General features: G+C 31.0%; 1 long non-coding RNA gene across 1 annotated transcript; it reads left to right on the top strand.

Moving 5' to 3' along the window:
- Window positions 1-5299: 5299 nt before the first annotated feature.
- On the top strand, window positions 5300-8137 carry LOC132719516 (uncharacterized). Its single transcript, XR_009624240.1, has 3 exons — window positions 5300-5896; window positions 6895-7010; window positions 7235-8137. It is a non-coding gene; the product is annotated as an uncharacterized LOC132719516 (long non-coding RNA).
- The last annotated feature ends 6088 nt before the right edge of the window (window positions 8138-14225 follow it).

The following is a 14225-nucleotide window of genomic DNA, read 5'->3' as shown; positions in this document are numbered from 1 at the left end:
ATACTAAGTATTATGGGAAAAAAATCAAACTAATCAAGGTGTTCCGATTGGCATCAACATATACGACATTTTATTATCTTTTTTTACGTTTTTTTATCCCATTTTTAAAAAAATTAAATAACTTATTCATTTAAATACACTTTTCTTTTATAGTTTTTATAATGGAGGACTTGCAGATCACGTGACTCTCCATGTATCAATAACGGGTCACGTGGCCCTCCTTGCTTGAAAAATTGATTGCATTTCAATAGCGTACGGACTGGTGCCCGCAGGAAATTACATTTGTGGTGTATAAAAATGTGTTGGTTTTTCCCTCTAATAATCTATAATTTTTACATCTGATACCACTCATGTGAGATCTCCTATAAATAGAGATTCCTTTCAACGTGATATATGGCGTCAATTTTAAGGCATTGCGCCACGATTCTGGTGTACATTATTAATTTTTATATATTATAACTAAATTTGAGAAAACTCTCATGAATACATGCAGCTCATGATAGTTGACGAATATTGTACATTTGACAAAAACCTTAACAGTTTTACGCTTAGCAATTTGTTTTTCAATATGCCATTCATTTGTAAACTTTTGACATTCATCTATTTTGAAATTCGTCGAACGTTGCTCAACATATGTCATATGAATTGAATTAAATCATTCTCTGCGGTCTGGAGACCGCAGGGTATTGGTACGCGTTAAACTTTTGAGGCATGGAGGAGCACGTGACCTGTTTTCGGTACATGGAGGAGCATGTTGTCTGTAAACCGTACATGATTGGTTAATTGACCTTTTCGAAAACCTAGCTAAATAACGTTTGACGGTACGTTACGGATTTTACTAATTAAGAACAAAAAAACTATTGCGTGATATTTCTAATTTTCTATAATTATTTTACCGTTTAATGTGGAAAAACTTGAATGATGTGTTTGAAAATTATCAATGTTTCTTTAATATCTATCTCAAATTTTACAAACAATAAATTGTTTATACTGAATATCTACAAAATTAAAATATTCGTAGTGGCATCTGCCATAATAAATAGAGATATTTTCTGCGTAAACTTGTGTGTTTACTTTATTTATTTTTTGCTCGGAATAATTCATAAAATGGTAGGCCTATTTAATCATTTTCTTAAAAAGAAATAATTGTTTTATGTTCGACCTTCTCCGGTCTTCAACGGTCACCAGTTTCCAAAGACCTTCTTCTATATTGATCGTTTATTCAATTGTCAACTATATTCCTGATACAAACGTTTATTTATCCCCCCACCCCCAAATAATGTTGAAAATAGTTAAATGAAATATCTTTATATCATTAAAATGTTCACCGCAGGAAACCATTTTACTTGTTTTATAGTTTGACTACCTTTAAACTTCCAGTCATGAACTGTCTAGTAAACAACAACCTATCTATCTTGTTTCGTTACACCAATATTGTATTAATGATAAAACTATTAAGTATACGTACCTTCTTTATTATGCACAGCTGTACAGTTTCTACCGCGTAATTTATCATAAACAATTACAATTTAATACTTATTGACTAATGGGCCAGTTCTGTTTTTTTCCTTTTTTTTCTTTTGGTTATTCTTTTCTCTATATTTTACCATTATTAATATTTCTCTTAACTTACTCTAGTTTATCGGACATATGCGTCCGTCATACAATGCGCACAGTCAGACAAAAAGACGGATATTTTTTCTAGCAATAACACACCACAAATGAAATATGTTTGTTTATTAACCACGCGGTTGCGCACAAGAAAACACTCACGATTTTTTTCGGCAATGGCCTTCACTGTGGTATCTTTGTTTATCGTGTCAGTCTCGGATTACTTCCCTTGCATTTATACTGTTATCTTCTCCAAGCAGTCTAAGATCTTCAGTGTTTCTATTTTTAGAACATGGATCGCATCATTCTGGGAATTCCGTTAAAAGAGACTTTTTGGTTTCGATCGATTTCATGCTATTAACCGATCATTGGTCATGTTATTTTAAATTATATATTATAAAAGGATACAAGTCCGGTATTTCGTTGTTGATATCAAGATTGTATGAAGATATGACGAGGATATAAGTGAGATATTAGCTGATGTTTCCGCAGATTACGGAAGGTAAGATATGTTGAAATTGGCTGAAACACTTGGCAATATTAATTCACTGAAGTTTTTTATGTTAGATTATATACTTAAAGACATTTCATGACCTATTCATTTTGTATCTGTACTTTAGTTGATATGATATTTGTTTTGAATTGTATTTAGAATCGAAGACATAAAAGTTATTGTGCGTACACTCATTTAAATATACATGTCACTGTTTTAATCTTACGGTGTATTCTGAACAGTTATTCAAACTAGGACATATATTATGCTGTAACGGTTCTATTAGATTTATTGCTATGCTGAATTCAGAAAAGAAAGCAGCATAAAATTTATAGTTTTAGTCGTCGGTTCAAGTCAACACCATTTAAATAGATCTATAATATCTAACTTCTTATAGTTCATTCTTGCATTTTTATTAGTTTTCCTAAGAGACGCTATTACTAAGCAAGTAAACAAGACTTTTCGGGAAATTGATATCCAGCGACTATCTCTTTCTTAGTAAATGTTTAGCGTCTTGATCGATAACTCTTAACGTCTGCTATAATTAATTTCTCACATACAAATACTGCAAGCGGAATCAAACGATAACAGACGATAAGTGTCATTTATAAGTAAGAAGATAATATAACACTAAGTTCCTGCTAGTTTTTCACTGGCATTGAAAGTCGGGAATGTCTTTGCTTGTCAAGTATACAAATTATCTTATACTTCATATAAAATAATTATATTGACGTTTATTGTTGTACCTTATATCACATTAAAGCATCTAATTTCTTAGACTACCACATTGACGAGAAAGTATTAAATGTTGTTTTATTAATCCTCTATACAGTACAATATAGTTTCAGATATTGTAGGTACATATGTACAATCATTATATAATTAATTAATAATTACATAAAACAGTTTGAATCGTGCCTTTAAATACTTTCGCTCATCTCTCATGGATTAAATAATCTAAACTGTCTCTTCGTGCGTAATATAACTATGTCACTCTGAAAACGTTCCGTCGATCGTTCAGTTGTCAACATAAATTAATTTGTAGATAATACTTGTCACCTCTTCCATTAATATTACATGACCAAAACTTGGTAATTTTATTTGAATGACATATTCATTATGTTTGACTAAAATAGCGTGCATAATAATCAAGCTTCACAGCAATGATCGCTGCATACTTTCACAACGATTCTCTAACATTCTTACATTTCTACAATGTTATTATATAAACATACGGTTGATTTCACAGATTGCACTGGGAGAAAATACTTGCTCATTTCCCCGAGAAATAAGTTGCACAGTTTGTTGGATTGAATCTTTATCAAACTTTGAATTCAATGATCGCTCTAATCTATTATTCAGAAGAATTTGTACAAGAATAGAGTATCCCCGAATTTTGCAGTATAATATTGGTTTCTAAAATGCATAATGCATTCCTTCTCTATGATTCATTTGGGTCGTGATCGGCGGAAGAAATTCAATAGGGCGTGTCTAATCTTAGAGTGTCAAATATTAGCAAGAACGTCTTTAAAATATCTCATGAAAAAACAAACTGAATACACTGTAACCAATCTGATAATTTATATCTGATAATTAAGTTCAACATTTCAAGTCATTAAATTTTATTATCATAAAAAAGAAATAACGTTACTTGTTCCATTCATTCAACGAAAAGTTTATCTCTACGTGCTTGACTTTTACAATAAAGGCAGGCCAATTTTATTTGTTAATGCGTATTATTAAACATGAACCTATTTATTTAATGATCAACGTTATTTTTCAACCAAAAAAACAAAGCATTTCTCTAAACTGCTTATAGTTAGACTGGTTAGACGACTAATAAGTAAATTCACCTGATCAATTTAATTTTGTAAATACGTACTTATAAATTTTAGCCTATACTGAACAGGTAAAAGCTTTACTGTACCAAGCATATATACTCGTACAATCTGCATTATAAGAAATGTAAATATACCAGAAAGAATCGTACATGAAATGGCAATCAAAGAGAATAATTGAGAACGATTTTCACAAAATTACGATGTATCGCAAAATACCTATAGATCCATGCCAACGTATGTTTCCTATCAAAATCTGGTCAATGTTCCTCAGTGGAATTTCAAAACAGATCGCCTAATGCATTACATGCGTTCAGTTCAAATGAAATGAACTTGATTTGAACTCCAAATATTTACAATTCTATACGATAAATGTTTCTCCAACATGTGTTGTTATGAGAAAGTATCATACTGGACAGCTTAAACATGTTATTGCCCTTGTCAGCCCTCAATAACATTCATCACTGTTACTGTTTTAATCATAAAACTTGTTTAAATTCAATTTCCACATGAAATTTAAAAAACAAAAAACAAAAACAACGAAAACAATATACCATCAAGATATTCAGACTTGACAGTAAATGACATTTTTTTAATCCACGAGGAAAATGAATCAAATCAAGTTGATGTTTGTCCCATTCGTGTTAAAATGTTAAAAGTTATCTGATAGTTGAAAAAGGTCATAACAGGCTGGGGTCAATCCCCTTCCCCTTCCTCCGGTTGTGTGTACATTTGAGCAATTATTACACTTCTTTGTCGGTTGTATAGTTAGTGACTTTGGCGGCTGATTTGTGCCATATCGTATTTTGCTCTGCGAAGCGCCAGGCGAAAACACGAAATAACAACAATGTTAATACTTTGTCGTACTTTCGGTCTGCGAGGCACTAAGAGCGAAAATGCAACACGGCATAATCAGCCACCAAAGAGAGCATGTACTTCTCTTGCAGTATGAAAATTATACGGTTACAATTTTGATAAATGTTGACCTGCACTGTTCCATATTCAGCAACCAGAGATTGTGAAATATTTGTTAAAAATGATGAATAGTTTTGTCCATAAAGAAAGATGGACTAGTCTGTATAAGATTAAGCGTGGTAATTAATTCAAATAGTGTTTTTATAGACATAAAATATATTTGTGTTGTTAAACATTCTTGAATTCAATTTTCCTCTTCTTTTAAAATACCTTTCTTACTGTTCATGCTTTTCTTAGCTTTTTATATTACTAAAAGATAATGAGCATGACTGGTGCATTACTTTTAAAAATTTAAAAATTAACCAGGATGCATTTATGTTATCTCTAGATAGCATATTTTACATTATTATTATTATCATTGCAAGCATAATGGACTTACCCAGCAAACACCCGACGTTGACACAACGTTGGATCAACGTTGAAAATTGGTCGCGACGTCGGCGACCTTCACACAACGTCAAACCAACGTTGAAACCCCGACGTCTAACAAACGTTTCATTTTGACGTCGACTCGACGTCGGATTTTGGTCGGTAATCTGACAATTGGTAAATTTAATTTATAAAACCAATACATATAAATATAAGCATAAAGAGTGAGAATTTTAAGTTTCTTTAGAAAGGGAAAATTATAAATTTATTTGCCTAATCAAAACAACAACAGTGTCATGTGGGTGGCTACCGTACGATATTCGATAGGTGGCGCTCGGTAAACGGATAGCCGCAGATCAGTATAATATATATTTGCTCTATTTTCTTTTTAATAATAACTTATCTCCTCGAATTAGTCAAAGAAGTGTTTAAATAATTAAAAATGAAGTTGTAACCATTTTTGTGGGCTTCATTTTATAGTGGTTTTATAGTGGTAAATAATCTAGTAAATTCGAATTGGAGTCTTATCGGATTTGAAATTCAATTGTATTGACGGACAAAAACGACGGGTTGACAGCCAAAGTTGTATATTCCAAACAAATAGAAAAAGGTAGGCAAACGTTATATATTGTTTTTAATGCTTATTTACCGCATGTTTGCATGGATTCGACGGTTAATTGATCATTGTAAAGTTTGACTCGTAAAACTTAAAGTCACATGATTTCGCGAGATAAATAGTTTCGTTTCCTCGTTAGAGCACTTTATTGTTTGCTTTAGAACAATTTGTATTATCGGATTTTCCCACACCATATCGCCATTGCCAAATTATTTTTTGCATAATCAATGGTATGAAATATACTAGCAATTGAAATCAATAAAAGGTTAAATGCAGTACGTTAATTATATCTCATTATTCAAATGCTGGCATATAAAATTTCCTCTTATTTCTTATCAACATGAATTTCCCTTATATACACATGTATCAGATAACTGTAGGGTCTCAAGCACAGTTTGATTTTGATGTTTGTGTAGTTGTTTAACTACAGGTTGTTAAATTGAAGTATTTTACCCATGCATTATGAGCATACCACGTGTTTCTTATATTATGATAATGATTCATGGCATTTGATACATGTAAATGATACAACTTTGGTAAGATATATCTGAAACCACATTGTTTTTGACTACTTATCTTTTCATTAATGTAATCAGACAACATATTATCAGTCAGTAAACACATTATCAAGGTTATAAATCAATAAAAATATTAGTTTGTTAATTAGCCTGCTTATCAAATATAGTGAAACAAGTTATATGCTCATATCATAAAACGTTTATACCCTCAGCCAGTCTGTCCTTTATACTCTTAGCAGATCGGATCATGCTGGGCAGAGATTATATCTATAAACATGACAGTAACATGTGAATTTCTTTGATGTTGTAGCATTTGTATAAATTATCATTTTCGTATTAAATTTTGGGCAGGCAAAAATCGTAATTTCTTACTAAATTTTCAGGTCATACTTAATGAAAATAATTAATTGAACATTTTATCAGGTTGTTTTCGTAAACGTGCTTTGATAATCATAATATTGTTTTGTCTTTCAGTGAATATCAGGGATTGTGAAAATTATGACAATTCAACAACTGTCGAAAGTTCAGAGGAGGAAGATGAAATTATTAAGAGGAAAAGAAGAAAAAAAAACACACAAGATTTGAGACAGGTATATTTCAAAGTATTACATTGATCACGAAGCCATTTTTTATCAAAATCAATGAATATATAGGTACATGAAACTACATGGTTTAAACTATAGTAAATAAAAAATAAGCCTCTTTTGTTAAAGTAGTTAGAGAGTTTCGTCAGAATTTCATTTAATTGTAATATGTAAAAGTGATTTATTTCTTGCAATTGTAAGTGATTATTTGATTTATTTTTAAATTTCAGATAGTGTGAATGATGATATCTCATGTTGGAGATGGTAAAGGTTCAGATTATGATATGCTTAAACTTTAAAGTATGCCCCAGCTCGCCATAGTGGAGGTGGACAAAAGAAGAATGCTAATTTAGATATATGAACATTGCTATTTGTAGTAATATCAAAATATTCACAATATTGTTCCATTCAACATTCAGATAAAAAGTACAAAGAAAAATAAACAATCAGTGAGTTGGATAGATGAGTGGAAAATCGCTTAGGGTGATCGATTCAGTCGGAAATAAGCCTTGGTGATATAAGAAAAACATGCATGAATGTTAACCATAAAAAATGTCAGTGTTAATGTTTATGAAGAATTTTGTATATCTAAAACATGTTTTTTTTAATACATGAAGCGTTATTTACGTACATACTGTCAAGTTTAATAGTTTCAAAATACATTAATATGTTAATGTTACATTTGTTATAGTACCACATTTATTGTTTTGTACATGTAATTCGAATTGAAAATAAATTGTTAAATTTATGAGAATGCTTATTTGTTTACCATACTAATGAGCTTAAAATGAAAAAAATCATATTCCAAAAAGTTTGAAATGAGGTTAAATCATGGTCAGATAAGGTTAGATTATGGTCAGATAATGGTCAGAAAAGGTTGGATTATGGTCAGATAATGGTCAGAAAAGGTTGGATTATGGTCAGATAATGGTCAGAAAAGGTTGGATTATATCCAAATAATGGTCAGAAAAGGTTGGATTATGGTCAGATAAGGTTGGATATCGGTCATTTTATGACGTTGTATAGACGTCGGATTCTGACGTCTAAAAAAATTTCAAATCCAACCTTCTGCCAACGTTTACCCAACGTCAGGGTCTAACGTCAGTACAACGTTGGTACAACGTCTTTTGTTTGCTGGGTAATTGAAATAAATGATAAGTAAGAAAAACAGTGCGCCAGTACAACATTTAGACTATTTTACTGTTTGCTGCAACATAGTGGTATATTGTAATCTTTTCTACAGTAAAAAAACACTCTCAACGTCTTTATTTTTGGTAAATTACCTTACAACATTAATGTATAATGAACGTGAAGAATACACCACACCCACCACTTGTACGTTTTAGGTGATTCATCTACTTTGGTTATTTTAAGGTATAACTTCTAAGTTTCAGTTTGACTATTTTTAGCATTTTTCGCCAACATACTACTATTGATAGGGCGTAGCGTTAATCTCATTTGAGTCATCATTTGTTGTTGATACGTCCAACACTTCCTTTTTTCGAAATCCCACGCTAAGTGTAACATTAAGGAAATAATTGAGCTTTTCAAAAGAACATTTTCTTTGTTTGATGAAATCAAATAGAACTGATTGTGATATTATATGAAACAAAATATTCTAGGTATAAACAGATGTAAACAATATCAAATATCAATAAACAATATCATATCAAATCCATATCACATCCCATATCGCCTGGTCTTCATTTCCAGAGCCCAAAATGTTCATATCAAATCCATATCGCACTCTATCTATCATTGTTTTCATTATAAAGCCAAAAATCCATATCAAACCTTATTGTAATAGAAGTAACAAATTTCTGGCAAAATGCAAAGAAACGATGGTGTGAAATAAAGAAGTCATTAAACATGATTGAGAAATTAGACTTGTACACAGCTGCAAAACCTATATCAGGCTCGGCTAGTGCCTCGTCCAATGCATGTTTGACAACTCTGTACTCGTCCAATAGAATTCAGTATTGTACTCAACAATGTATATAATCTTATAGTATGTATTTATAGTTTTTGTGAGGACGAGGTAGATTCTATGATATCCCAGATAATATAAGCTTTGTAAATCATGTAGTAGATCTAATACAAAATGTATCTAGAACGGATGCAAATCTCATTTTAGACAAAACACTATAATTTCAGTGGGCAAAGTTAAATCAGTTAAGAGATATCATGTCAATATCATCCCAAACAGGACAGTGTGAACCCTAACCTGATTACCACCACCTCCTACATAACACTACATATAAGAAATAAGTAGAAATGAACTTTAGTCAGATTTGTGTCAAAATCTGCAAAATGTGTTTAATTTGCAAATAAAATGAGAATTTTTCATACTAAAGTTTATGATGAAATAACAAGCAAATGTCTTTAAGTAACCATGGTGAAATTTTATCTCTATTAGAGAAATATATATTAACTGTTCCATGAAAGATATACAGTATAATTATGTTCTTATACCTGATTTAATAGATATTGTATTAGACATTGAAGTTGTTATAACGCTGTATTGTATTGTATTGTATTGTATTGTATTGTATTGTATTGTTCGTGTTATGGTTATACCATTTTTATTTATATCATACATATCAGTAGATAGAGGCGTTATGTTTTGTTACTTTCACATGTAAGTTATTAAGATATTATGAGGTTATTATACGTTTTTGAGAAAAATACCGAATTTAAATTTATTGGACGAGTACACATATGTCAAACCTATATTGGACGCGACACAAGTCAAGGCTGATATGGGTAAGCAGCTAGTAGAATATTTTTCTGCATTCAGCAATATGTACTATGATCTCTAAATTTTTTGACATTTTGACAGAACCCTGTTGTTTCAATATTTATTTTATATTGATTTTTTACGCGAAACATGAGAACTAGGCTAGATGGAATACAATATGGATTTGATATGGATTTTTGGACTCGGAACAAAATGAACGTAGAATAAAACTTTTGAAAAATAATATGTCATTTGTTGATTTGAAGATCCATGCCGAAGTTACCCGCTCATTGAGCGGAAACGAGGCTTGCCGAGTTGACGCCCATAATGTCATATTAACGCTGTTTATGTAATTAGCTCTTAATAATTATTGCCACAGAACTAAAAGTACTCATACAATTTGATTTAAATTTTTTGAATCCTGTTGAATAATTCATGTACGTCTTACACTGGTCTCAAAAATTACAGTTTAAGAAAATAAGTGTTCCAGGATACGGAACGTAGAGACTGTGTTTGCTTCTTTTTTGTTTGATTTTTAATCAAGTCACAATAACGTCGTAACATATCGCCATACTTTCATTGTCACTTTTAGCGTCTGTGGGGTTACGTTAGGTTAGGCCAGGTCAGGTAAAAAGATCTGAGTCGCTCACATAGTGTTCTGGAGACGGCTTTAAAATATAACGGTATCTCGTAAACAGCGAAAATATAGTATGAGGAAACATGTTTCTAGTAAGATGCTATCAAAATTATCTTGTTATCTGATTATAGTGATTGAAAATTCCTGTTTTTTTATTCAGGTACGTGATAATTGATTATTATGTTATCTTTATTTATATCTGTTTACACGTGCTTCCCTGAACTGTTTCCAATCGGTGTTTACTGTTAGCACGGGAGATAACGATACTCCGTGATCCGCTTTTTTTCTCTACGACTTCTCGGTGTTTGTTTGTATGTATTGAAAAACGATTTATATGTGGCGGCCAGAGATCATTTGGGAATTGAGTTGGAAGCTTTCAGTTCAAGACTGTGTTTCGTTTCAACAAATTGCTAGGCCAAATAACTGTCAAGAAAACTATTTTAAAGGAATTCCCGTTAACATATAGGCGCGGAATGATTCATGTTAAGAGTTTATAGGGAATATAAAAATAAATGATTTTAAACAGTCTGTCTTTTGTTTCACTGTACCATTAAATTTCTCAGCATGAAATAAAGATTCATCTTCATATCTGAAAACAGTGTTGAACATTTCCCCGGGTTCTTTTTTTCGTTTTTTTTTTTATCAGTCTTTTTTATATTTTTGTAAGACTGCAGTGGGGTTTATTCCGTATTGTATTGAAATTTTGCAGCTCTTTTACATTTTTTATTTGTTCATTCGTTTATTAAGCCTTTACCCTTTTATTTATGTCCATTATCGATAGAATAGATTCGTTTACTGGCGTCTGTATGTTTAATGGCTGATAAGTAAATGTATTGAAATGAATTCGATGAATGTACTTACCTGCTTACTGCAAAGGAATTTATTCATGTTTTAGAATGTTGAGCATTAAATCTACCCGTCCAGCTTTATAAAATTTTACACTGAAGAACCACGAGTCGGAGAATCATAGCTAAAATAGAGATAGAACTTGTATGATATAATTATAGAAAACGCTGCAAGCTAGAACGATCTATAAGATATCAGTTTTTTTATCCTGTTCATGATTTAACGATAAGCAAAATCTACGGTTAATATATATATAATATATATACACACACTAATTCAAGTCTATGTAGTAAGAATTTTAAGTGTTTATTACCTCCCTTTGTCTATATGATAACAACTAACAAGGTAATATATTACAAGAATGATGTAAACGATCTTCTATAGCTTGTTTACCTATAGGAATGTTTCCCTACTTGAAACAGTAATATCTACTTAAAACAGTAATATTATTGTAAGTGAACACATTTGTTTCTGTAGAATAATTATTGTAAAAAAAAATTATCCATAGTACTGCATTTGCATTATATCAGAATTCCTGTTTTGAGACATAATGGTGATTTAAAATGCTTTTTGTACCGCTTTCATGTTGGCGAACTATACTAATTGGCAAAATCTCATTTAGAATGTTTTAAAATGAACTTGAATATGGTCAAATGATAATGTAGTCTAATTTGTATCATGTTGATAAACATTTTACGGATATACGTATTATATCTATTTATCTATACGTATTATATCTATTTATTTATTTATCCCGTAAATATTCTATAAATATTCTGTAAATATGATACTCATATAAATAGTATCGAAATACATAAATATTTTTCCGATGAACTTTGTAAGAGATTTCACATTTATTTTTGTCTTTGTCTACCTATTTTGTCTATAATAATGACATTTTTGTTTTCCGTAAAGTACCATAAAGGTTTTGTATGTTTTCATAATACCGTAAATCTTTTTTGATAAATTGACAGAAAACAAAGCGAGAGCTGGTTTACCAGTTAGCACAAAAAGTCGTTCCGATGTTAATGCAAAGTCTTCCATCAAATGGGAAAAAACAATCCTTTGATCCAGTCTTCCATTTTAACAAGCTAGTAGCAGCATTTTAAGAGATGTTATCTTAATAAAAGTTGTGCCAGAATATTTCGTTTTAATGCAAGAGAAGCTATGCAACTAGCTAATGGAAGCTAGGTCGTCGGTTACACTCCGGCAAGAGTTTGAAATGTTCATTGGCTTCTTAGGTTTCTCTCTATCAGATTTGAGATAGTCGCCCTTTGAGTACATATGTGTTGACCCTGTTGTAAGTTATGACCAAAAATGGGCAATTGAATACAATTAAACATAGTGAGTTGAAACTCAATGGTATATGAATACTTATTAAGAAGGACAGTTTGAGGGTTAAGGTTGTGACGTTTGTCCAAAGTCAAAACTACATCGTTGATTGCTCACTAGAACGCTCTATAAGAGCTTTAGAACTCTTCGGCCATTATTAAAGATTTGCCTTTAATTTACAAAGGTAGATTGTAACTGCTATATCGAGTTGAAATTAACTTCTAAACCTTTTATTCTATCCCTTGTTCAATTACTTAGATTAAGAGGATACTTTTATTTTTACTTTTTACACAGTAGTGGATGTATCTACATGTATTTAGAGGTTGTATGGTCAAACCTCGGTGCTTAAGTGCACGTACTGTATTAATTTAACTGAAGTTACGATAATAATATATCCACTCTTTTAGTGGTCAAAATGCCAAACGATAAGTTACTAATATGTGACATTAAAACTGACCTTGGTTTAGTGATTTGTAGCATTAAGGCTGATGTATTTCAAACACAAGTTGTCGTTAAATTGTTGGTAAGGATCGGCAGGTCAATTTTTATATGAAATAAAGAAAAGCCAATGTTTGTTATCATACGCCGTATATGGTGACTTTGATCTGACATTAATTCACAATCTGTTACTCATCGCCCCCTTAAGTATAGAAAGATGAAAGAATTTTTCTATTTACTTATTTAAATTTTTGGTCTTATAAGTGAAATAAACTGGACCTCTGAGAATTCATACGTCAATAAAAATGTTCTGGATCCGTCCATCTTGTTGTTTTATAAATGATTATCCCAGGTCCTTAACGAGAGCCCTTGGCTGAATACAGATCTACGCTAATATTTTTATTCAATCCATCTGTTATAAATACCCAAGTATCGTTTGGCCACAATTAATCATATTTAGTCCATTGTTGTCCCCAATATGAAGGACAATATTATCAAAACATTATCATTTTGCAATTTTTTAGTATATTAAAATTAATTATATTAAAAATAAGCCCAAAATGGGCAAGTTAAAATTACAATTAAAATCAGGGATCTCCTCTGCAATGTGAAATATCCGCCCTAATCAAATATAAGCAATACTTCCGTTTCATAATATGGTTATAGCATTTTCAAAGTATTGTTGTTTCTGGCCAATATGCGCTCATGTGAAAAACTCTATGTATTTAAAAAAAGTGACAATAAATATGGACAAACGTTTTTTTTCCAGAATATTTTTTTTCTAACTATGAAAAATAAACTAATTGTTTGAATTTATTTCTGAGTATATTTCTTTATTATCTTTATTATATATTTCTGACTGATGTATCTAGAAATTCAAATTTTATGTTATTAGTCCTTAATAGAGTTCATTTAATACGAAACAAACATTTTTCTTAAATATACGAAAAAAACTACATGTAATAACTTGATAGAATATTTCTAATAATTGTGCGATCAATGATTTAATAAAGTGTCGCAATCAATGAATGTAATTAAATATTAAACATATGCTTTTTTCATATTGTTTCTTTTTCATCATTTACAGATGGCAGCCTTTACGAGACACAGACAATTACGTGCAATGACGTCGTCAACTGTGTATCATGTATTTTTAATCAGTTGGATTCATTGCATTATAGTTGTGCTCTGTTCCGTTGCCATGGCAACTCAATCTACTGATGGCTCTACG

The sequence above is a fragment of the Ruditapes philippinarum genome, unplaced genomic scaffold, assembly GCF_026571515.1.
Source record: "Ruditapes philippinarum isolate M1 unplaced genomic scaffold, ASM2657151v2 ctg8558_1_1_1_1, whole genome shotgun sequence".
NCBI classification, from domain to species: domain Eukaryota; kingdom Metazoa; phylum Mollusca; class Bivalvia; order Venerida; family Veneridae; genus Ruditapes; species Ruditapes philippinarum.
This window is presented reverse-complemented; position numbering and strand designations above follow the sequence as displayed.